Source organism: Dermacentor albipictus, chromosome 1 (assembly GCF_038994185.2).
Source record: "Dermacentor albipictus isolate Rhodes 1998 colony chromosome 1, USDA_Dalb.pri_finalv2, whole genome shotgun sequence".
NCBI classification, from domain to species: domain Eukaryota; kingdom Metazoa; phylum Arthropoda; class Arachnida; order Ixodida; family Ixodidae; genus Dermacentor; species Dermacentor albipictus.
The window spans coordinates 336,617,892-336,644,245 of NC_091821.1; the positions used below are offsets into that span (position 1 = coordinate 336,617,892).

General features: G+C 46.0%; 1 protein-coding gene and 1 long non-coding RNA gene across 6 annotated transcripts in view; one reads left to right on the plus strand and one right to left on the minus strand.

Moving 5' to 3' along the window:
* sei (seizure) overlaps positions 1-26,354 on the plus strand; it is a 325,563-nt gene that overhangs the window by 59,050 nt on the left and 240,159 nt on the right. The gene's annotated exons all lie outside the window — the stretch shown is intronic.
* Positions 17,995-20,602, minus strand: LOC139057408 (uncharacterized). Its single transcript, XR_011512754.1, has 3 exons — positions 20,537-20,602; positions 19,221-19,299; positions 17,995-18,095 (listed from the first exon to the last, which is right to left on the minus strand). It is a non-coding gene; the product is annotated as an uncharacterized lncRNA (long non-coding RNA).

A 26,354-nucleotide genomic window follows, 5' to 3' on the forward strand; every position in this document is an offset into this window, starting at 1 on the left:
CTATATCAGAGGAATGGAGGTGATAATCCACGTGGTGCCTCTGTCGTTTCGCAGCTTGCCGGTGGTCATCGTCGTCTTGGCGGGCTTGTCGTTTGCGCTCAGCTTCTCTGGCACGATCTGCTTCTGTGGCAGGTGCATGGAGTCATTGCCTTCGACTTTCCTTGCATTCACGCTCCTCCTCGGGAGCCCTAGCTCCGCGTGCCCTACCCATAGCAGTGCTTAAACGTGATTTATCTACGGTAGCTGCAATCGGGGTGGTCCAGCCTGCGTATGAATTATGGGAAGTAGATGGACTGGCCTAAGCGTCGTCCTTCTGGCATCGAGCAGCTCCGGGGCTTTGCAAACTCGTGATTTTCAACAAAGCGCTGCATAATATGTATATAAACATTATTAAAGTTGTCCGATGGCAGGATTCGAACACAAGACCTCTAGTACAGAAGCCCTATATTGAAACCATTACGCCATGGACGCATGTGTCGAGAAGCGGCATAGAACGCTCTTATGAATTTCTCGTGAGCTAGTCTTCAAATACGTTGTTCGGATGCTTGTTTTGTGCTTGTTCTTTATTGAAACGAATGCTGTTCTGTATGTGGTACGCGTGATTCGAAAGCATGAGTGTATACATTTTTCGCTTCACTTTGCCGAGTGCTTGAAGCCTGCTTCACCACCGCCGCAGGTCGGCCCGGTATTGCGCTACCTCCGGAATCAGACCACGTCTTTGCCCGCGGACGCCCACGGGCACGAAATCTGCCGACCAACGCGAGGCTAACAGCCTTGCTGTAAAAGAGGGAAGAGACACTTGGGTAAACACTCATAATCGTTCAGAAAGCAACACTGCGTGGCGGAAGCGCTCGCGAATCAAGTCGAATCTACATTTAAAATTTTTTTTTCTTGATTGTAGAAAGTAGGCAACGGGAATAACCTGCCGTATCGAAGTTTGACGGGAACCAGTCTTTTAAGTTGTTAAGACACTCGAGCTCTTAAACGACAAACATCCAGTTAGTTGCAGTTGATGTAAGCAGCAATGCCTAAACCATTTGTGTATGAATGTCTCCCTAACACCATGTCAGCTATTCATTTTTAATTAAACTCGAGGAGATGTTAAATTCGCATTGTGGAAAATTCACCGATGGGCTATATATCCTTTGGTATAGCTTTCTCTACGATATAACGCAACCGGAATGCGCACGACAGAACAGCTTGACTGGTTCATGGCGTTAATAATAACTGAACGCTTGTTGCACGTAATCGATCGAACGATGATACCCATATCGACCACGTGCAATAAACCCAAAGTTGTTATAGCAGCGCCGTATTCCCGCCTGTTATCTCGTTTTGCGTGTCCTGGTTGCGCTACGTTTTCAGAATACTTATGTTCCCCAGAGAGAGAAGGATATAAGGAAGTCAGGGATGTTAACCAGTCAAGAGTCCAATTGGCTACCCTACGCTGGGAAAAGGAGAACGGGTTGAGAAAGAAGGGAGATCGAGAGAGAGGCGGTATACAGAGACGCGCATGGACAGTGCTAGAGTCAGAGCCGCTCGTACAAACCACACGTTCTAATAAAACAGAAAAAGTGACTTCACTGCCTCTTGAGCCGACGATCGGTTGGGACAGTGTTCCTGTTTATGTTCCGTCAGAAGACGATCTTCTAGTTTCCTGAATGTGTTAGACGAAGATTGTCTTTGTGCTTCAGATTGAGGTCAGTGGCACAATAAGGGGTCAATGTTCTCCTTGCATCCGCAAACATCACACACATGACTGTCAGTCATTCCAATTAGTGCTGAACAAGCTTTCATGAAGGGAACTCCCAGCCACAACCGACACAGAAGAGACGCTTCGTGTCGGTGCAGTCCGCCTGGAGGTCTGAGTTGCAGCGAAGGGCTTAGTCTGTGCAGTGGTGCGCCTTGTATGTGCGGTATTCCACTCTGCTCAGGAGAGTATGCGTGCTGGAATGCAAAGCTGTCTCGCAGCATCGGTCAACGATTAACACAAATGAGGAAAAATGCCCGGCGGTATTCGTGGTGCAGTACTACTGCGTGGAACTGCTGTGCTTGAGGCACACACGGGCTCGATTCCTACCAGCATCGGGTAAATTTTAAAGGCCATGTTTCATTGAACAGCGTCGCAAGGAGGCTAGATAGATAGACACACACATGTAGCCGTTGAAGTAGGCTGACGATGCTAACCGCGTGAGAACCTGTAGGCTTACGCCTCAGGAGCCAAGGAGAAAGACAGCTGACCCGAATCGAAGCCGGAAAGAAAAATAGAAAACCGCGAGCCGTGGCTTCGCGTGCCACGACCACACGCGGTCTTCATTTTCTTTTCATGTTGGCACGTGCTATCCGGGTTCTAGGCGCCGCCCAAGGAATGGCGCTACAGACCTGTTGTTTGATTAAATGGCACGTATACATGCACGCGGCTGCATCTCCGCGTATATCTGGACACAGCCGCCATCTCTCAAGTTTGTTCAAGCCGCAAACATTTGCGTTTACGTAAGGACATGTACAAAGGTAACCCCATTAGAGTGAGTTGTGGTGCTTCTTAGTCACGGATAGCAGCTAAATTTCACACCGTAAGATGTGCACTTCTTACAGATGTTTTTCGTCATCGGTGCTGATATGAGCACTAAGATAGGTTTACCCCATTTGGGGCTATTAGTGGTTCCGCACATTCCATCCCAACTACAACTATGGGAAGACCACAGGGCGGAACAACTTGCACGTGAGAAAAAAAAAAGTCACGCCAAACACCGACACAAACCTCACGCGCACAAAAAATACAAGAAAAAAAAAGAAAAACCCAACCCACTGGGAGAATCGAAAAAAAAAAAGAACACTCAGCATGCTCACCACGCCAAGCACGCAAAAGCGAAAATGAGGCGAGCGAATGCTGAAACAAAATACTTACAATATAGACTGCTTGCGAAGTTTGACTTGTATGGTGTAACACTCGGTGTAGCTAACACAGCTTCGCTGTTCGATCGTCTTCACGGACTGGAAGGGGCAGGGATTTTTCTAACGCTGCGCCTCCTGTGCTTTCAGGTCACGAACGACACGCGCGTACCGGTGTGACGTGATTTTACAGACTGGGTAGAAGCCTTGCAGCTCGATGTGCTAAAAAAAGAAGAAAAGGAAATGAAAGCAAGAGTGGTTGCGATTATATTTCGAGGGCAAGATAAGCCACAAGAAGCACAATCTTTTTTAGGTTGTATGGTGTCCACTTTCTTGAAGCCAGGTGGCATCAAGGAGTTGATTTAATCGTTGTCAATCATCGATAGGTGTTGGTGCATGTATGCAAGCTAGAGCTCAACTTCTTTGTTAGAACTCTCCTGATTCAGTTTTGAAAAAGGATGAAAGCTGATACCCCTGGTTGTAGATGCTGGGGAGGATATTATTTTGAATGCCAGTTAGGTATTATTCCCATTAACCGGGAACACTACAGCACGATAACTGTAAAACACATCATCATCATAAGCTTTATTTATTATTATTATTATTATTATTATTATTATTATTATTATTATTATTATTATTATTATTATGAGTGATCTTGTAAACATATATAAATACCACAGCTACATGCACAAAAGAGAAGCGGGATAATAATTGTTTCCTGAGAGGGACACCGCGCCCACCCGCTTGAACAAGAGAGAGGGAGAGGGAAAAAAAAGAAAAATAAAGGGAAGAACTCGCATTCCACGCACGCTATACATGGGCCCCTGTTACCGGAGCCAAATTCCATGAAGTTGATGAAATTTCCAAAGCAGCTTTCCTGAGCCTCCTGTTGGGTAATACACTACAGCGCGATGCCATGCAACACCCGCAGCAAGCAATAATACACTGTGAGGCAAAACTTACAGCGCTGTCACTTAGGCACGCCAAATTGAGGAACGAGCGAACGAAGAAAAGAAAAAAAGAAGAATAACATTCACAAAGGCTCGGGGCCAACAAGGCACATGTGGGTCGCGCACATAATCAAAGGCCAATCGGCCGCAGCAAAAAAGAGCAGCGCCTTCAAGGCGGCGCCGTCGGACAAGCCTGTAGTAAGGCGCTCGATGCCCAGTCGACGTGAAATACGAGCCGCAAGAAATGGCTTCTTGCGTTCAAATTGTGGACCGCGTTACCAGCTTGTGATCGTCGGTTTGTGCCACCACTAAGTTGACTTCTGGCCCGTTTGAACCTAAGGTAGCGTAAGTGGATCGGTGCTATCGGGTGAGTAGGAGTCGTCGTGATTTCATGCCGAACTTTGAGCGTATAAACGTGATTTGCCAGCTGTGTCACCGATGCAGTTTTCGCGAAGAGAGCGCCGTTAATGCGTTTATTTTCTTTTTTCATTTAGCGCTTCGCTATCGGATGCGGACGTCAGTAAATGCTTAATAATAACTCCTCAGCTAAGTGTTATCTAAGACTATCTAATGTAATTGTTAACTAACTCGGGGTACACGTTGCAACAGCGCAATATAAGCCGGTTACGGCGCATGTCCACGTCTGCGTATCAGAATTCTGAAGCTATAGCGCACCGGTTTCCACATATGGCCTTCCTCCATCCAAACATACGCAGATGTGACTTGGTGTTCTAGATGTCAGTCTCCCAGACAGAATTTCTTGCGGATTGCGAGAAAATAGCTACACAAAGTAACGGCGTATGTTGCAGTAATATGACGCCAACCATGGTGCCTTAGACGGGTTCAGTGTTTATTATTTAGTTATTATCGCCTTTTAGTGGCGGGATATATTTTCCTCAGTCGGTGACAGACGTGTGCAGAAGAAAGACGTTAGAAACTTTTACAAGCCAACTATAGACTGGAAATTGATGGGAGGCCACGTAAAAAAAAGTGATATAGAAGAAGCCCAAAACGCAAGAGAAAAAAAGAGAGAAGAAATGAGCCTGCATTGACGAATCAGTTAGTTATCGCCATAACAAAAGATAGTAACAGCGCTCCCCCTCTCCTTTGTTTCTCTCTTTGCATAAATTTGCATAAAGACTAGACGTAGCTGAACAGCGCATAAATCAAACTGACGAGAGACAAAATGTGACGGGCGTTCTGTTATTTCTTGTGTAAATTGTGTGCGCGTTGACGCTCGGCATTGATAGCGGGTATCCTGAAGCATGTGCATGTTGCGAAAGCTTCACAATAGGGGCGTATTCTCTATGACTAAGAGACTGCAACTTTGCAATAATGACATAAGCCCCAAAAATCAGCTTACTGAGACGTTACTAGTGGGACTTCGATATGCGAGCCGTATATGTCCAGCAAGCCGCATCAGCTTGTCACTGACACCCGATTGTAACGATGGGATTCAGGCAGGTAAGAGTGACATCGGATCGGATCTCATCGAATTAAAGGTGTCACACATTCGCCATAACGGCGAAGCAATGAATGCGATAGCAACATGTTCGAATACTACACGAAGTGTTATTAAGTCTCGTAGCTGTAGGAAGACGACGACGAAGTGTCCTGTGTGGAACGCTGCCTTTTCGTCTCTGTGAATTTGAAGCTACTTAGTGGGAGACGCCACTCCCTTAACTACGGCGATGGACGAGGAGTCGCCTGGAGAGGTTCCTGGTCCTTCTACGTCAACAGCGACCGCACCGAGAAAGCGGTCTAGTCGCCCGAGTGACACCTACAGCGAGGACACTGTGATCTACTCAGGGACCAGTGATGAAACCTCGGATGACAGCGACTTCGTGCCCGTAGCGAAGCACAAAGCAAAGAGAAGACTCGTCAGGACGTCTCCTTCCACAAGTAAGGCAACTGTGATCCCGACGCGAAAGCCATCAGACCTCACCATTTTATATGTGCCTGTGGCTGCTAGCGACAATCTAAACCGGATCAACCGCCAAGCCACATCTGTATCGCTCGAGGCACTCGTTCCGGGTCAGATCAAAGATATAAGGATCAACGCCCGTAAGAACATCCTCGCTATAGATGTCACAAACCGCAGCGCGCTAGACATTCTAAGCAACGTTAAGGTGCTGGATAGCATCAACGTACGCTGCTATAAACAAGACCATCATGACTCTACGGCCGGCGTTGTGTATGACGTAGATAATTCCATAAGCGATGCTGACCTGCATATACTCATCAAGCCGGCGACAGAGGGAATTGCCATATTGCAAGCCCGTCGCCTGGGAAACTCCCAGTGTGTCAAGTTAACTTTCAAAGGAGACAGCCTACCATCCCACGTCAAGGTCGGTCACTTCCGACACATTGTACGGCCTTTTGTGCCAAAGCCGCTTCAGTGCAGGAAATGTCAAAGGATAGGGCACGTTAGTGCGGTTTGCACAAACGCTGCCGTGTGCTCCCGGTGCTCTGGGTCGCACAGCTCCGACGCCTGTCGTGCAGAAAACCAAAAGTGCGCCAATTGTCAGGGCTCTCACGATGCAACTTCGAAGAATTGCCCACATGTGAAAAATGAGGCGAAAGTCTTGAGGCAAATGGTCAGGGATGGTTCCTCGCACAGGGAGGCTGCCGCTAAGGTGCGACGTCGACGTTCACGTCGCCGGAGTTCTAGGAAACCCACTGCTATTGCTAAGGATGCACCGCGTCCACTGACAGTCCAGACACTTCCGCATACAACTAGCAATAGCAGCAACGACGTTCCTCAGCAGAAAGTCTCCAATCTCATTGCCTCAAGCGAGGAGTGGCCGCCATTGCCACGGCTAGATCCACCAGCGGAGCGACAAGATGTAGCACGCTCGCCGAATCATGCTTCACCTTCTGGCAGCAACCAAGACAACGACAAACAAGTTGTCACCATGATAAGGGCCCTTATGAACACGCTACGAGCACTACTGACTGCCATACACACTCCGGCGGCTCGAGGCGCACTTCAAATACTGGATGCCCTGTATCCGGTACTTTCGGGTCTTGAGAAGTACCATGGCTGCTCCTCTACATTCGTTCCTTAAAGAGGTCAAGGAAGCGTCTATCTTCCAATGGAATGTCAGAGGCATTAAATCGCGCATTTCGGACCTTCGTCCGTTTGTTTTTAAGAACAAATTTCCAATAATTGTCATTTGTGAACCAAACATTGAGAGCGCCGTCCGCCTATCAGGATATGAAGCTTTCATGTCTGCCACCTGTACCGACCGCAGCAAAGTCATCGTTTATATCAGATGCGATTTCACATATGTTTTACACCCAGTGGCACCTGATGACAACAATCAGTATGTGTGTTTGACTATAAAATGCAAGAACGTCGCACTCACGCTCATAGGTGCCTACATCTCACCTTCGAGTCGATTTGACAGCGCAAGACTAGGTGGAATTTTAACAGCGACACCTGGACCATGGGTTATCACCGGCGACTTCAATGCGCATCATCCGCTATGGGGAAGCTTAAAGATGGACTGTCGAGGAAGACGTGTACTATCCTTCGCGTCGGACCATGAGCTCTGCTGCCTAAATGATGGCAGTCCCACCTTTCTGCGGGGATTGACATACAGCAGCTGCCTGGACTTGACTTTTGTGTCAAGATGCCTCAGTGCCAGTGTGAAATGGTTCACGGACAACGAAACGCGTGGTAGTGACCACGTTCCAACGTATGTTAAAATCGACGGCATACGCAAGTCACACTCTACTACAGTTCTTCATCACATCGACTGGCCTAAATACACGTTGCTCATGGAGAAGAATTGCCAAGAGATCCGGGACTGTCTGCCTGGCAACATCGAGAAGCTAATTAACGCCGCTGCTCAAGAAGCCACAAGATCTTTTAGGCCTATTCCTAAATTCTCTGAATTCGAAGCAGAATTGGAGCGGCTTCGAGCAATCCGCCGTCGCGCGGAAAGAAGGTACAGGCGCACCAAGTTCATCTACGACCTAAGGGAGGCGAGACGCATACAGAAGAAGATCCAGCGTCGGATCAACGCCCTGCAGTCTCTAAGATGGAAAACCTTCTGTGATACCCTTGATCCGCATAAACCCCTGTCACATATATGGAGAACAGTGCGTGGTCTTCGAACATCACCGCAACAACGCCACCCCTTCAAATGCCTGGCTCTCTACCAAGGTCGCAGAGAGCTCGACGTAGCGGACGACTTCTGTGTCAAGGTCGCTGGTCTACCGTCATCGTTCGCTACACGTGATCCCCGTGATGTTCCAATCTCGCGGGATTCTCGTATGGACAATCTGTTTTCCATCGAGGAGTTGCAGGCGGCGTTGGCAGCGTGCAGACGTTCCTCATCGCCTGGGCCTGACGGGGTGACATACGCAGCTCTTGGAAACCTCGGTCACACAGCCCAGCATGCACTTCTAGACGTGTACAATAATTCATGGCGTGAAGGAGAAGTTCCAGCTGCATGGAAGTCCAGCCGCCTTGTGCCTTTGCTCAAGCCAGGTAAATCACCCCTAGACGTGGCGTCTTATCGTCCCATTGCTCTGGCCAGTTGTCTAGGAAAGGTGATGGAGAGGATGGTGCTGACGCGTCTAGAGTGGTATCTAGAACATTACAAGTTATATCCTGACGCTATGGCAGGCTTTCGACGCGGACGCTCTTCTATAGACAACGTCATAGATCTTGTCTCGTCTGTTCAGCACGAAAAAAGCCTCAGGAAGCTGTCAGCGGCGATGTTCCTGGATGTTAAAGGCGCATATGACAACGTAACCCATCAAGCCATCCTGGACGCCTTGGGTGATGTCGGCCTAGGCGGCCTTGTTTTTCGGTGGATATCCAGCTTTTTGAAGGACAGGTCATTCTTTGTGCAAACAGAGGACGGTGCGTCATCACAACGCAAAACCTACCGAGGCGTACCACAAGGCGGAGTCTTGAGCCCCACTCTATTTAACCTGGTGCTCATCGACATGGTTCATACCCTTCCGGAATCCGTCCATGTGTCGATCTATGCAGACGATATATGCATTTGGTCATCAGGAGCGACGCGTCCTCAGGTGCGCGCCAGACTTCAAAAAGCGGCCACACTAATATCAGGTTATCTTCGAGCACGAGGTCTGGAGCTGTCCTGCGAGAAGTGCTCTATAGTCGCTTTCACGCGTAAAGCAATGAAACCATACGTTATCAGAATTAATGGACAGCCAATTGCCTACGAGAAGACGCACCGCTTTCTAGGAGTGATAATAGACCGAGACCTTTCCTGGAGTCCTCATATCTCCTACCTAAAAAGGAAATTAGTCATGATAACCCACGTGCTCAGATTTCTTGCGGGAAAGTCATGGGGTGCGTCTGTGAGTGCGATGCTCCAACTCTATAACGCACTGTTCCTCGGTCTCCTGCGCTATAGCTTACCTGTACTGGGTGGGACCGGCAAGACCAACCTCCGTGCCCTCCAATCTGTACAAGCTCAAGCTCTGCGAATTTGCCTTGGTCTTCCTAGATGTGCGTCCACGGCAGCAACAATAGCCATCGCGCATGAACACCCTATCAACACGTATCTTCAAGTCGACACTTTGAGGATGCATATCAGGCACTTCGCCCGACTTCCATCGCATCATCTCGCCTCCCTTCCTGCCACTCGACCTCGTTCAGCGTTTAGCAAGATTATTGCCGCCAACAATGGAACTTTACCGTCAAACTTCACGCCTGCAGCACGACCATCTCAACCGCTGTGGTGCCTCCATCCACTCCAGGCTGTCCTTGTTATTCCCGGTATCAAAAGGAAAACAGAGATGTCAACTTTTGCCCTCAAACAAACCGTGCTTTCAGTGCTACATGAACAACACAGAGGACGCATCCACGTTTACACTGACGGTTCTGTATCCTCTAATAGTTCAGCTGGAGCAGTGGTGATTCCCACAGAGTGCGTCACCCTCAAGTTCAAGACATCTCACATTACATCATCGACGGCTGCAGAACTCGCAGCTATCCGTGCTGCTCTGGAGTTTATTGTTCAGAAATCATCACATTCATGGTCCATCTTATGTGACTCAAAGGCAGCTCTTCAGTGTCTGATGTCCCCTTTCAACCATGGACCTAATGAGCAACTAGTCGCAGACATCCGACTACTCCACCATCACGCAATCAACAAGGGACACAACATCATCTACCAGTGGATACCGGGTCACTGTGGAATTTCAGGAAATGACAGTGCGGACAACGCTGCCCGGTCGGCTCATGATGGCGCCCAGATTATACCCATACCACTGTCAAGAACAGATGCAGCCACAAGTCTTCGCTCCCTCGCCCGCGAGCTTACACAAAATCTGTGGAACACCAGTGATTTCACGAACGCACGTCTCCACAAATTGGATCCACGTCTGCAACTCCGCCTACCACCAGGGTTGCCACGAGCGGAAGCAACACTTCTGTGCCGCCTGTGGCTCGGCGTGGCGTTCACGAACTCATATTCATTCCGTATCGGAATGGCCGACAGCCCTACTTGTGACACCTGCGGCTGCGAGGAGACGATTGAACACCTCCTTTGTGACTGTCCCCGTTACGCAGTGCGAAGAACAGTGCTTGTGACCGCTCTCGCAAAACTGGACAATCGCCCCTTTACAGAGGAAAAAGCTCTAGGACATTGGTCCAGACGGGCTTCGGCACTGAAGGCCTTAAGGGCTTTGTTGAAGTTTTTAAGGACATGCGAATTGTGTGACCGCCTTTGAACGTTGTAGAGCGTAGTTTCGCGTTACTCTGTGAATTTTTTTTTCTTTTTTTCCTCTTCTTCTTTCTCCTTTTATTCCCTTTACCCCTTTCCCCAGCACAGGGTAGCCAGCCGGTACTATACACTGGCTAACCTCCCTGTCTTTCCCCTCCTTTGTCTCCTCCTCTCCTCTCCTCGTAGCTGTAGTGGCATTATGAATTGGAGTAAAGGTAAGCTAACTAAGTATAAACGAGCTGTTGTGCTAGGGGTCCGTTGATTAATACTGCCATCATACAATTTCATTCATTTATTACAGTCAACGTCTTCCTTAGCGACTTCACCACGACTTTTCCATATCGAGTATGTTTCAAACCTGTTTGCTGGGCCGATCCTGGAAGTAGGGCACAGGGGCGCCAATAAAATTACACCATCTTCAGATTAGAGCCCTGTTATTCTTTCGCACTTTTAATATTTAAGTCTGAGAAGATTTCAGATAAAAGGCATGCGCTGTCGGAGTTTTGTTTCATGACATTCTTTTGTAGGTTGCCATTCTCAAAATTCTGAGGAAGAAATCTGTCAATAATGTAAACCCTGGTATGAAAAACTTTAGTGATAGAATGATGTGGCAACATAACCCGCATATACCGCATGTCATATAGCATGATTCGGCATATAACATACATATACCTAAATATATATGAAACCTCACGGCGACGCCAACGGCAGAAATTTGCTTGGAGTGTCCATATAATTGCTATCTAATATAATTGCTATTGCTAATTGCTATAATATAAAATAGAACTCTGTCAAAAGCAGCCGCGCATTTGTGGCGCAGTATTCGCAGACAATTTTAGTGCGCTAGCGCTAGGGCTTCCGATCCGGCGAATAGCCGTGTGTGTCTGTCCGTGCGCTGCGCGACCACGGAGAGCCAACACCAGCGCCGCGCGGCGGAGAGTAGGCAACTAGTAGGTACGTCACGCGTGGGAGGAGAGCAACCACATGCAACCAATGACGCGCTACCGCCTCGCACGGCGCAGCCAATCTGAACGCGCGCGCCACGACAGCTGCAGCCAACGTGAAGCCGCACTCGGTCGCAGTTGCGCCAGGTAGGGGCAAGCGCCGGGCGCAGTTCTCGTCTCACAGACGGATTAGCAGCGCGCCAGAAGTCACGTCGCAGTTATCCGGAGATGGGCTACGGATGAGGCAGCAGGTCCATCTGGCTTGGTCAACGCGGAGAGCCGGGCTCGACGGTACCGAAACGACAACGTGATCGTGCGTCGACTGCTCCGGACATTGTCGCAAAGCGAGAGAAGAAGTCGGAAGCAGAGAGGTTGAGAAAGTGCAAACGAAACTCCTGCACAGAGGGAACGCCGTCTCGACGCAGATGCCAAGGCCACGAGAAATGCGCGGCCTAACGAAACTGTTCAACAGCGACGACGATGCGTAGGCGCCAACGTTCAAGCAATGAGGACTGGACGGGAAAGGAGACTGCCGAAGAGTATGCCGCGCGCTCGGTCAAAAATGTTCATTGCAGAACGGCGCACACGTACCGGCACATACCCAATAAGCCAAGTTGTCATCAAGGAGGTTCATTGGATACTAGCAGAGCCCGTGTGGCACACGGACATGATAAGCCAAGACAATCAATGCAAAACTATAAGCTTAACGGTACTAGCGCACCGATAACCTTATAGTTAATTCATAGTTCTTTCTTAGCCGGAGCTAAACCGTCACCCATTTCTTTTTAATTTAGACATATTGCCTTCCCATGGCATGTGGAAATATTGAAGTGAAAGTGTGGTGGCCTTTTTCATGTAAGAATTGGTACTGACTTGCAGAACTTATTGGACTCATTCAAGGATAGATGAAGGACAGGGTTAGCGCAGGTTGACGCCGCAATACTTGCCGTTTCCATGCACTTGAAGAAATTTCGACGAAGTAATTTCGCCACTTAAGAGACCGTCTTTCTTCATATCATTTACTTAATTTAATTTATCATTACCCTCAGTCCTTATAACATTCGAGAGGGGCAAGAGTAAGACACCATAATACTCTTGAACGCATAAAAAAAGAAGTACAGAAATAATCGAACATACTAACACAAGTATAGCAATGTAGTAAAACCAACAAGATCAGTTACTTGCAATTAAAGAGACAACTATTGTATTTCGCAAATAGGAGGGGTCAGGTATAAGAAAAATATGTTTTGAGGGAGCCGATTCCTATCAATACATATTTTCGGTAGAAAAGATTCATAATATGTTTTGGCTTTCTATCTCGACACATCAACTTTCTGCAGATGGTCGACGCGTGAAGATACATGTGATGGTGGTTTTCTGATAAAACGTCCTCCACAGTCAACAGTGCCAACTCCTTCCCACAAGGCATGGGAGTCACTCCTGTGGACGAATGATTACCAGATTCAGGCAGAAGTAACTATAACTAGGCCGCAACGGTCGTGGCAAGCAATTGGCCACCACTTCTCGGACCACCGGCAAGCTAATTTAATGACCTCGTCATGCCGTAAATAAAGTTATTTCTCTCTCTCTCGCTCTTATCAACAGCGATTGAAGGTAGTGACTTTGGTAAAATGCTTAGAGTAGTAGAAGTAGATTTTTATGAAGAGAAAGGAGGACAGGTCGGCCTGGACGGCGTGTCTCTAGCCTGCTACTCCTCACTAGGGAATGGTGACGTGGGAACTAGAGGGAATGGTAGGTGTCAGGTGATTATGCCATGGCACATAACACAATCCCCTGCCACCTAGAACAATAAACAGAGGTAATATAACTGCCCGCGTGTGGCAAGTAAGGGTAGATTAAGCTCTGTCTCCATGGTACGATACGCTGGACATGCGGTTGTAGTCGTGTAATATGAAAGTTCGCCTCTAAACGCGCTCGTGATCTAATGCTCTGCACTTACTGGACGTTTAGCCGGCGCGTGTTTCGTTAGCGGCGGCGAGCGCGAGCCAACGCGATGGCCGTACGTATTGACTCGAGAAGCGCGGAGGCGATACGAAAACGCGTCATGCCGTCGCGTCGAATTCGTGTCTCGATGCAAGCCCCCCTCGAAGCGCCTCCAACTTATTCCCTACCATCGCCTTCCCTTTGCCAGCCGCTTCGATGTCCGGTCTCATTTACGGCTCATTAGGCAACCGCGGAATCCATTTTGACGACATTTTCTTGCATGATCGAAATAATAAATAAAAGAAATGAAGAAAATTTGATGGAAGCGCCACTTCGATTTAAGCCTGTTTACTCTCGGGAAATACACCCTGAGATTGAGCTGACTTGGAACGACAGGGAGCTGAGTGCCTTGTAAGGATTCGTTCTTTGAAATGTTAGGCGGCGAGAATTTATCGAGAACATACGGTGGACGAAATGGACAACAGTGTTTTAGAAGAAGGCCATATGCTCTCTCTTTTTTTTCCCTCTTGTGTTCGCAACCGCAACACACGTTACATTAGACACATTAGAGAGTTTTAGAGACGACATGCATCTCTTCAATAAATATTAAGTTTGAAAATTTTAGCTCGTTGATTGTTTTGCTTCGCCCTACGTACGAAGCTTCATTTTCGGGACGAAGCAACGTGGTGAATAATTACCGCTGGAAAAGCTGAGAACTTATATTTTTCGCCAGTTTTCTATGCCAGTTTTATGATCGTCTGCTGCAATAAGTGTCTATATTTGGCACTGTCGTTTCGATAGAACAATTTGCATACAGAACCCCTAACGGAATGCTCATGCAAGAGCATTTGCCTGGATCACGCATACCTGAATGACACCGGAATTTCGTCCGAGCTCATGCTATCAAGTGGACATCGAATGAAAACTGTGTACACTTCGACGCTCAGTAGGCTAGCTTCGGCGATTATCGCGGCTACGTGAAGTCTGTACATCTACTGTGCAAATTGTCGTCTTCCCAACGTGCTTGAATTCGTTGACCTTGTATTGTTTTTTGTTCAATATGATGAGCTATATTTTTGTCTGCACACAGTCCCTCGAACTCACTTCGGGGTGTCTCGTGCGGTTAGAGCATGTTGTTATCTGTAAGCACGAAAATGCTTATGCTTTTTTTTGCTTAATGCTTTCTTTTTCTGATGTGTAGTCTGAGCGAAGCCAGATTGCTTAGGTAATCTACATCTAGCAGATACGTTGTACTTAATTAACTTGTAGTACAATAACAATGATTTCAGCTGTAGTTACGTTACGGTATATCGGGGAGTGATGGGAGGCAAGCCTCACAAAGTAGTTTAAAGCGCGCTAAGAAATCTTTTTTCTGCGTGATGATATACCACTTCGACAACATCAATATAATATAGAGACAAAGCTGTAAATGCTTGTTCGAAAGTCCGCACAGCTCTCCTGTGTTCAGAAAACGTGGATAATTTTTTTTCCCACGTTATTACTCAGCATTACGTTTGCGGACAACACTGCATTGCAGCGTAGTCCATGCACCGGTACTTAACGACTTTCGGCGCATTGCAGTCGTGAAAATACTCTTGTGATGGTCGCGCTGCGTACAGGACCGGCCGTGGCACGTAATGGACATTTTCCGAAGGACGCCTGGTGAACCGTGTATAACAGAACGAGAAGCCTAATGGACGCGCAACTACCGCGGAACGCCCACTGGACACAGAATGCTGCATCTAGAGCATCGAACAGTCCATTACGGGGCTTTTAACTGACTGCAGTAGGCCTGCTTGCAACAGACGAGTTGACGCATTACATGCGCAATAATAAAACAACTGAACACAAGGTTCAAGTATAACATATTAGTGCTGAACAGCGAGGGAAGGTATGCTTAAAACCACTGTTCATTGTTTCAGGAGAGAGGCGGAGGAATTTGTCAGAACAAACCCACTCACAAAGAAACCAGATATGAGACAAAGGCAACTGTTGTTACAAGTTAGCTATGTATAGTCAAACTATATGCGTCTGATGCGATCAAAGCAATCTGTAACAGTCGTATGAGCTCGATAAGTTAACCTCGGCAGAAGTATTTGTTCTGGACAAGAAGAGTCTACCATTGTACTCCACTTCCCTGTGCACAGCTTAAAACCTGGTATAAGTTTGTGGTGCCGATGTGTGGGAACTGGATGTATGGGCCCCTAAGTCGAAATGTCCATCACAGGAAATGCGAAAAAACGCCCATGTACTTAGATTTAGGTGGATGTTAAACAACCCTTGATGGTCCAAATTATTTCCGAGTCTCCCACTACGGCGTGCCTTCTATAATAAAATTGTGGTTTTGGCTCGTAACACAACATATTTTTTTTTAGTCACAGGAATTGTGGACTATATATACTTGTTTTGGGGGCAACTTGCTTCATGTTGTACGATATGTAATGAAAACGCGGTAACTATGTCCAAATAGCACAGAAGTTGCACACTTACGTACGCATTTCTTAAATGACACATAGGACCAATATTTTAGCGAACGAGTATGCTAGCCTCAGGCAGCGACAAAACAGGAATGGTTGGAAAATCGCTTTTCAGTGAAGCACAAAAGTGGGGTTCAATTTCAGTACGGGCCGATCGTGAATGTGATTGAGCAGCAACGAGGTCGCTTTCTATATCGGTTTTTTTATGCATGCTCGCACGTCAATAAGGACAAATTTACCGACCTTTCGAATATTAGTGATCGGGAGGGAATGCACGCCATGTGTAAAAATGCTTCTCTGAGTTTCATTTTGTTAGTCTCAATCATTGCCGTGCAATTCATATGTACATATATTGTAAATATAATGTCTAGAGAAAGCTAGTGACACGTTTTGCGAGATCTTATCGTAATTATACCCAGTTCTTACCCTTCTCACGTGCACGCCTAAAAAAAAAGAACGACATGAAACAGAAAATAAGTAGCGATAACGCCAGGTAATATTTTTAATTAGCTTCTGGCGTTGTCGCATCACTTCCTACTGCGCTCCATTTTCGAGATAAGCTCGCCTCTGACTGTATGACTCACGCAAATGATTCTTTTCAACTAAGATCAACACGAATAGACTTTGAGTGACGATGTTGACGCATGGGGTGTGGCCGCATAGCTCAGGGCCCAAAACTCCCTATGAAACGCACCAAACGCAAAAGACTGTCTGCCTCATTAGCTGGGTGCCACGTGTTATCTCCGGTATCTCCGGTATCTCTGGTCCTCAAATATAGGTGGCGCTGTCGCAATACAGCCGAACCCTCGTCCGTGCATGGGATACCAATTGAACGTCTCGCAGCGGGTCAAATGCGCCCGTGCAACCCGTGCAGTTTTTCTCGTCTCGTGCGCCACCCCCGTCGCCTTAGTAACCAAGTGGGCGAAACTGGGTCGCATGCACTGGAGCGAAGTTGTAAAACGGACTGCGCTGGTAGCCGTGGCGGGCGCTTGCGCCGCGTCGATTTTCGGCCGCTGTCGTTCTCGACGTCTGCTCCGCCGTTATATTCTCGTCTGGTCAACGCCGCAGGTTTTCGAGTTGTGCCGTCTGGTTAGCCGCATCGTCCGCTACGATACGACGCGCCTGGATTGCAAAATAAAGCTTTGTATGCGGAGTAGTTGAGTTGCTCGATGCGTTCTATGCGTAGTTTGGCACACGTACAGGTGTCTTTTTTTATTACTTCTGTTTTTAAGTTATACAGAATGAGCAAAAAAAATCGAAAAGCTGCTTGGAGTACACAATACAATTCCAATCCTTGAATTTGGTTGCTCGAAGAGGTGGACGTTACTTGTGCTGGAAACTGAAATAGATGAACAAATAATAAAAAAAATTCTTAATTGGATTTTTAGCCAATTACTTCATGGCACGTATTGTAACTTACGAGTTGTAGCCGATGAATTCGCGAAGCGTATCGACTTGAAATGAATTCGGGGACCGATACCGGTTTCGTGATATTCGTTCCTAAAGTGTGCAACGAAATACATAAGCATTACTGTTATTTTTGCGCTTCAAAGCACAAATGTTGTTTTGTTAAAGTGAGCCGAACAACAGTGCATTTTTACCGCTTCCTGTCTTCCATTTTTGTGTTGCTGTCATCTCCCTTTTGAAGAGTAGGCAGGCGCTGTGCCCCTTCCGGTGGCAGTTGCCAGCCTGCTCCTCGCTTTTGCTTTCCTGTTAAATGTAAATATGTTTTTCAGAACGAAATAATAATAATAATAATAATAATAATAATAATAATAATAATAATAATAATAATAATAATAATAATAATAATAATAATGTTTATTGCCACCAAAAATGCAAAACAGCCCGAATTGGCCGGTCTAAGGCTCAGTTGGCTTGTAGGACCGTGCCTATGAACACGATACACTTGGTGAAAGAACTACATAAATTCGTGAGACATGTACAACAAAGAAAGATATTATAAACTCTTTTATTATTTCTAGAAAACATACTGCATTCATCAGGCCTGCCAAAGCCACATTGTGCTTGACTGGCAGAGTCAAGTCGCCCAGTGCTGCCGCCTTTTAAGCGGCAGCACACCCGGCTAAATGCAATGGTTTGGGAGCACTGCAATCACGGCGCGCCAGCGGGCATGTCACGTGGTAATTTTTTCTTGCATTTAGCGGGCATCTGCAATAAGCGGGAAAAGACGAATACTTAAAACATAGAGAGTTCGAAAATGATTAATCGGACGTTTTGAAAAGCGCTCTACAATGTTCTAATTGGAATTTTTTGCGTACCTTCATTGCTTCAAATGTTGGTTAATTAATATTGACTAATTGTGCAATTAAAGATAATATAAAAATGGTGTAGAAGTTGCTTTAGAAGTTAGTTAATATTGAATAATTATGCAGTTAGGGAAAATACAAAAATTGTGCGACTTACTCCACACAATAGTTAGCAACATGCATTTGGTCGCGTCGAGTGCATCGGCATACTTTTAAACTCTGGCAAAAGTTAGGTGGGACACCCTGTATATGCGTATGTTTCGACTGTGTATACTATGAGTAGACATGGCCATTACGTTGCTTTGCCCCATGCCTCGGTCGTCATCATCACCCGCGTTGTTACTCTGTCCTTCCCACTTCCCCTTCCACCAGCGCAGTGCAGCTGGCTACAGGAACGCGCCTCAGATCGACCTTTCTGGCTTTATTATCATGCAAGTTCTCTCACTCTCTCTCTCTCTCTCTCTCTCTCTGTATCTGCGAGATCGTCGCCGCTTCTGCGTCCCCTTCACCCCTGCTCCTCTTGCCCCCATCCCAGCCAATCAACTTCGTACGGCAGCAGGTCATCGCCATACCCTGCGCTGCTGCGACAGCGGCGTCAGTAGACGCTTAGTCGGCTGCTATAGCTCGAGCGTGTAGGCCGCGTTTCGCACCGCACGCTGTGGTTGCAACTAGAGTAGGCAGATTTCTTTTTTTCTTTCTTTTTTTTTGTGCCTAACGCTGCCACACGGTTCCTCCGTGCCATGTGGCGCCCGAATAAAACGCGTTTCGCGCTGGCTCGAAGCAGGGCGCTGCTTAGCACGTCGCACCACGGCCCAATATGTCGCGTCAGCGGTGCTGAGATCCACGAAATACGCCGAATAGGTGTAAGGGTGTCTGGCTTTAGACATTCTGTTACACGTTAAAAAACTGTGGTCGAATTCGCAGAGTTCGCGAGTGCCCTTTGCAATTGGCTAGCCGTCTTAGCTAATGATATGTCTAGGATTAGCTGGAATTTGCCCTTAGGGACAATTCTAGTCTTGGAGCTTACCGTGAACGTGGGGTTTGGTGCACGGTAACGGAATCGGACTTCAGATGGCGCACTGCTGGACGAGTTGTCTCATGGTCACCTACGAATAGTGACCAAATAAGTACGGACAATCCACGATGACATAGGCGCTCGCTTGCAAGTTGTGAATGAGTTTACTCGCAGAACGTAATGCAAGCAAGGTACGGGACTCCATCAATTATGAACTTATGAGAGCGCTTTATCGAAAAAAAATAATGTGTATGTAGATTGTAACTAGCTACGCATCGATTGTTTTGCGTAAGAGTTACAAGTGCGTTTACCTTCAGCAGCTGGTGTGCTTTGGGAAGACACGATGGGGAGGGGGGTCTTGAAAAGCTAAACGCGTCACAAGCTATAATTAGGTTGGATAAATAATTATAGCGAGGCACATTCCAGAAATATTATGGTGCATAGGCAGCCTTAAGCCATGGCAAGTGCTCGCACGCTTATCGATTAAGGAGACGCACAAATGATTTTCGATATTTCCGACGCTAAACTAATTGGAAAAAGTACCGACGCGTGTGCTCTAACCTAACCTGACCTAACTAGCGGGAGACCACAAGCAAGGTTAAGAGATTTACGCGTCTTAGTATTCTCATCTCTCAACGCAGAGTTCACTATAAGTTTGACTGGTACCAAGTGCTTTCACAAGCATTAATTTCACGCAGCAGACAAAGTGCATTGTGGTTTTTATCATTTAGTACGCAACCTATAATCAGCCGCATTACCCATCACTGGCCTGCCTGCTTAACATTTATATCAGCTGTCTATAGCTGGAAATTGTAATTTTTCATTATGTGCCTTCTTTTTTCGTCTGCTGAGCACTGTCATACTTGAGGTTTTAAACAACAGTAAAAAGAAAGAAAGAAAGAAAGAAAGAAAGAAAGAAAGAAAGAAAGAAAGAAAGAAAGAAAGGAAGAAAGAAAGAAAGAAAGAAAGAAAGAAAGAAAGAAAGAAAGAAAGAAAGAAAGAAAGAAAGAAAGAAAGAAAGAAAGAAAGAAAGAAAGAAAGAAAGAAAGAAAGAAAGAAAGAAAGAAAGAAAGAAAGAAAGAAAGAAAGAAAGAAAGAAAGAAAGAAAGAAAGAAAGAAAGAAAGAAATACTTTCTTTTTCAGGCTCTTGATTCGTCGCTGCAGGTATTGTATAGCATATATTAAGTTCAGTTTTATTCCTATCAGATTCTACTCATAGATTTGGCGCAGCACGTCTCTTCTTTTTTTTTTGTTTGGTTTCTCATGCGAGAACAAATGTTCGTCTGAATAATTCGACGCAAAACTCCAAGCTTTGCTGGTTGACTTACAGCCATTCGTTTCGAATCCGTCAGCCGAAACCTCATGTTACGCCGAATTGATCCAGACGAACACGCCTCCTAACGCAGATAGAGGAAGAAAAAAAAAACGAGAAAAAAAGACCGATGAAATGAAAGAAGCATAACAAAATAGTTAAGGAAGAGCAAAAAAGGAACAAAGAGTAGAACCGTTTTTCGATATCAACCAGGGCGAACCGTCTTTGTGAATACACGTTCTTGTCGCCGCTCTTGGTTTCTTTCTCTTCTTTTTCTTCTTTTTTGAGTGGTATAATCAGGTCTTTCTTTGATATTTACTTTTAGTTTCATGCCTACATTTGCCCATGTGATTGCGCAACAGCTGAAATTGGTCAGCATAGAGCAATCGCACCTGTTCGAGATCGTGCCTTCACACCAGTGGAAATAAAGCAAAGACACAGGTTACCCGTATTGTGAATGAGTTGGATTCAAAGAAAATAAAGGCGGAAAATACGGGAGCCGTTATTAAATGTTTCGTAACAAAGAGCTGGCGAGCATTTAGGGGCAATTTCGGATGACCATTCTCTTTCTATAATTTTTTCTCTTTCTCACCGTTTCCGGCTGCAATTGTCGGTGCACCTTGAAAAAGAACACTTTCTTTTCCCCGGTTGTTCCCTTGTTCTTGATTATTCTTGTCCTCAATCGCCATTTAGAAATTAAAACATTTATATGCGGTCGATGCAGTCGCACGAACAATGAGTCTTTTGGGTTGAGGCGCTTTGACTTTAAGGATGAAGGAAATGTATTCATTATTCCTTTCCACGTCTTTGACTTGCTATATTAGGCCCTTTAGTCTTTCAGATGCGTCGTTTTATTTAAAGTGTGTCGTTCGTACAATTACCAGGCTTTTTCCACAGTGGATGAGTCATTGAAGCATTTTTATCGACAGGGATAAAAATAGGAGGTTGATTTTTTTTTTTTTTTACTCTCATACCCACAGCGCCATTTAGGCATTACAGTGGGGGGGTTACATACATCAATGTAAGCAGCTTATGGCATCGAATAAACAGTATTATGCTATACAATACAATGAAAGAGAAAAGGAGAAAAAAAAAAACTCAAAAATGACATGACAAAAATGGTACATCAGGATATCAATGTACAGCACGCAGGAAACGGCATCATAGAATTAAGTAATAAAGCACTATATAATGATAGCAAACTCTGCAATTACTGCATACTGAAAAATAAAGAAGAAAATTTCAAAGAGCATTTGCAAAATGTTCATTATTACGTATACTAACTACGGCAGCAGGCAGTCGATTCCATTCTAAAATGGTTTTGGGGAAAAAGGTGCTTTTGAAAAGTTTAGTTCTACAAGTGTATTCCCTAACCTTGAGCTCGTGATCTGTTCGTCTGGATATATAATGTGGCTGAAGAATATACTTATTACGGTCTATTCCGATTTGGCCATAAAATATATTGTGAAAAAGTTTCAAGCGTAATGCCTGCCTTCTCTTTTCTAAGGTGTCCCATTTTAATGTTTGTTTTGCGCTAGTAATACTAAGGTTTCTGTCATAGTTGCCGATTACGTACCGTGCTGCTATATTCTGAACTCTCTCAAGTTTATCTCGGTCGGTACACGTAGGAGGGTCCCATACGGTACATCCATATTCTAAAATGGGTCTAACATAGCTTTTGTACAGAAGATCGCGAGCCTGCTGGGGAAAGAGTTTTGTATTGCGCCGTAGAAATCCTAACACTTTGCATGCCTTTGCTGTAATGAAATCAACATGCCTGTGCCAACACATGGACGGCGTGAGGAATACACCCAAGTACTTGTACTCGTGAACAATCTGCAATGGGGAACCGGAGAGATTATATACGGCTTCTGGCATACACTTTTTAGTAAAGCGCATGTGGACAGTTTTCTGTGTGTTTATTTGCATATGTGACTCTCTGCACCAGTTTTGTAGTTCAACTAAATCATTTTGCAAAATAACAGTATCGGCAATGCTTGTAATTTCTCTATATATTATCAGATCATCAGCAAACAATCTTACGGAAGAAACAATAGTGTTGGGAAGGTCATTTATAAACAATAAGAAAAGCAATGGGCCCAATACCGAGCCTTGGGGGACGCCAGACGTTACGCGGGCCGCACTAGATTCTGCGCCATTTACCACTACATGCTGAAACCGCAAAGAAAGGTATTCCTGAATCCATGCAATTACTTGTTCATTGATATTAAACCAGCGTAGTTTACATACAAGCAATTTGTGATCCACCAGGTCAAAAGCTTTTCTAAAATCTACAAACACCGAGTCAACACAAGAACGAGCATCCAGTGCACCACAAACTTCATGAACGAATTCTGTTAATTGAGTTGTACAGGAAAGCCTTTGCCTGAAACCATGCTGTTTCTGCTGTTTCTGATTCAGGAGGTTATGATTGGTAATGTGTGTCATTATGTTACTGCACAAGATGTGCTCTAATACTTTGCAGACAATACTTGTTAGAGATATCGGTCTGTAATTGCCGACCAGTTCGCGAGGCCCCGATTTATACACTGGCACAACGCACGCCATCTTCCATTCATTAGGTAGGACCCCGGTGTTCAATGACTTCGAGTACAGTATCTTAAGAAAGGGAGGGATGAACGACGCACACAATTTGAGAAAAGCGCCCGTCAATCCATCAGGCCCCCCTGCTTTACTGGAGTCTATACGTTCAAGAAGAGACCGTATTCCAGTTTCATCAATAATTATATCATCCATGTTTTCGATGACCTCATTAGTAGACGGATGCGGAATTGCGCTCGAGGCACTGGGTGAGAAAATGGAAGCAAAAAACTTGTTGAAGCAGTTGGCTTTTTCTAAGCTATTTTCTATTTCCACTCCGTCATGCTGAAGTGATGGAATACATACTTTGTCTTTTCTGTTATACTTGACAAGATTCCAGAATAGCTTTTTTGTAGTTTCAAATCGAGAAGGCAAAGCACCAAAGAATGCACCAAAGAATTCTTGTTTTGCCTGGTGCATTTTTGTTTGCAGCGTTCTGGTTATGGTCGCAAGTTGATCGCAAGTTTCCGAAATGGAGTTTCTTTTATATTTCCTGTATATCCTATTTCTTTTACTAGTGAGGCGTCGCAGCTCACCATTGAACCATGGCTTAGATTTTGCACGCCGTTTGGTCTGCACCCACGACGGCACATAGTTTTCCTGCATCTCAAGCATTTTAGCTTTGAAAAGTACCCATAACTCATCAACGCCGATTGTCTCAGAAAGTATTTCGAATTTTGGGAGGAATTCCTGTAATGCAAGTCCTATTTCATTTATGTTGGCTTGGCTGTAATTATACATCCTTCGGGCTCCCGAGCTTTGCGTCTTTTCGTACGTATCTTTTCGTAGTATCTCATTTGTCTTGTTTGCATTAAATGTTTTGTAGGTTTTGCTTAAGCGTTTGTGTTATGAGAGAGAGAGAGAGAGAGCAAGGAGGACATAGGCAGGGAGGGCAACCACACTCACTCCTGTTTGCTGCCCTACACAGGGGGTAAGGAAAAGGGAATAGGCAGAGAAAGGGAGAGGGGGAGATAGTGAATACAGTAAGCACGGGCACCCCCCTCCCCACCCTCCCCCGAAACTATTTCGGGCTACGCCACTGCCACGGTCCGAGCATAACTTGGGAAATGGTCTGAAAGGCGAGAAAAGCCAGGCACATCAAGCAGACGTGTATCCGGTTTGCTACCCTACGCAAAGGGTAGGGTGTGAAGGAATGAAAAGAAGGAAATAGAACAACGAGGGCGTCGCTTCGTTTGCAGTTGCACACATCGGAACTGCACTTCCTGAAGTCGACAGACCTCAGTGAATGGTATATGTGTGCGTATTACGTGGGGACTCCTTAACTGGGGTTAGGGATAGGCGACTCTATAATGTAGTTTACCTACCCGTCGGTCTACAGTTATTGAAAAAAAAAAAAGAACAGAGGAGAGAGAAAAGAACACCACCGACGACTACGGCGTCTGCAACTCCTTGTCTCACTCCTCGGGTTTTCAGCCTCAGGTTATGTTATCGATGATGCCATACTGCGCCTTTGTAGGCCGGCCACGTCTATTTTTCCCACCAACTTCAATATTATGGGGTCTTCTTGCCGCTGTACTCTTCGTTACTGTGCCCCCACTGTGCTAACAATGATTCATAGACTCCGTCTTGAAACTTGATGTGTAATGCTTTCCAAGTTGATCGTATAGGGCATGTACTTGTTTCGAATATTCTCGTATACCGTTCTCACTCCACATCGGTCTCCACAAGCGTTACTCAATGTTGTTGAAACGCTTCAACTGACTAGCTATTTTTTTTTCTGATTTGCCAACGCGCGTCATATCATCAAGATTGCGCCCACGTGACGATGTATTGAACACTATAAGGTGGAAAAAAATAAACAGGTGTTTAAAAAGTTACATTCTACCATTTCGAAACAATGAAGAAGGAGGAGGAAAATGAGGAGGAGGAGGAGTATGTTCACTGCAGGCGGATCTATAGCCTTACTGGAAGTGCCAGCCACTTCTCCGCTCCATCGCCGCCTTTCAGCAAGGTTAAAGAAAGCTAAAACATACATGTACGTTGTTCAGTGCGTCCTCATCGATAGCGTATCGCGAGACGGGCGACCTATTCGACATAGCGTAATGAATGAGCATGAATAAGTACGACATTACATCAACGAACAAGCATGGCACGCAAGCTCTGTCCAGACTAGAGTGTATTCTAGTGCACTTTAGTCAGAACACATAATATCTCAGGCGATTATATCTTCGTACGCTCAAAGAACGCCAGATTGGCACGACAAGTACAGGACATTCGCATTAGGAACCATAAGGAGGAAGCTTGATACTTCGGTCCGGAAGTTGTCGATAGAAGTGAAATTAAGGCGCACCTCAGAGGAAGCGTTTATGTATTTGCGCAGCGCAGACAGCGTACACGTAATTTCACTCACAACGTGCCGGCAGTGTCATTATTCGGGCCTCGTGGATTCTCGCGACGAGCTGACTCAGCGACCGCTGGCGCCGGGCCCAGAATCAAAGCGCCGAGATGGGATTCCGGTTCTCCCACGCGCGTCCGCAGCCCGCCTATGCACGACACAGCTGTCACTGAATGAAGCCCCAGACCCGAGTAAGTCTGCGACCTGACGTGTTGAGAGCTTGCGAAAGCGGGAGCTGTCGCCGAGCACCTTCTCGTGTTAACAACGTTTTCTAAGCAGGCCAAATGGTCCGGCACAACAAGGCTGCGAGAAGAAGGCGCTTGTCAGTTGATGACTTGTTTAAGTGGTGATTCGTCGTCTCTATGCAGTTTTGTCCGACGTTGTTCGCACTGAAAGGACTTCGAAAGAAGTCTGAAGGGCACTGGCTGCTTTTTTTACAAGTGGTGCAACCTTTAGAGGTTGCCGACTCAGTCGCTTGTATACATACTTTTGCTGGGGAGCAAACGCTGAAGTCGGTTTCGAACGCAGGACCCCCACAGGCAAACTGGGCACCCCAAAATGCGGCCATACTGTGGTCCTGCTTTATTGTGCATAACCGGTTTGCTGTGGAGAGAGAGAGAGAGAGAAAGAAAGCAAGGAGAGGAAAGGCCGGCAGGTCTACCAGACGAACGTCCGGTTTGCTATCCTGAACTAGGGGTAAGGGAAATAGAAAAACGAAAAGAGCAAGAGAGTGGGGAGAGAGAGAGGGCTCTTTATTAGAAGAACAGAGAATTTTGCCGGCGCGTATATAACCGCTGGCATGCTACTCTGTATAGGGATGGGGAATGGGATTAAAAGATTCCAGAAGAGAGTGGGAGAAAAAAAAGGATAAAAATAA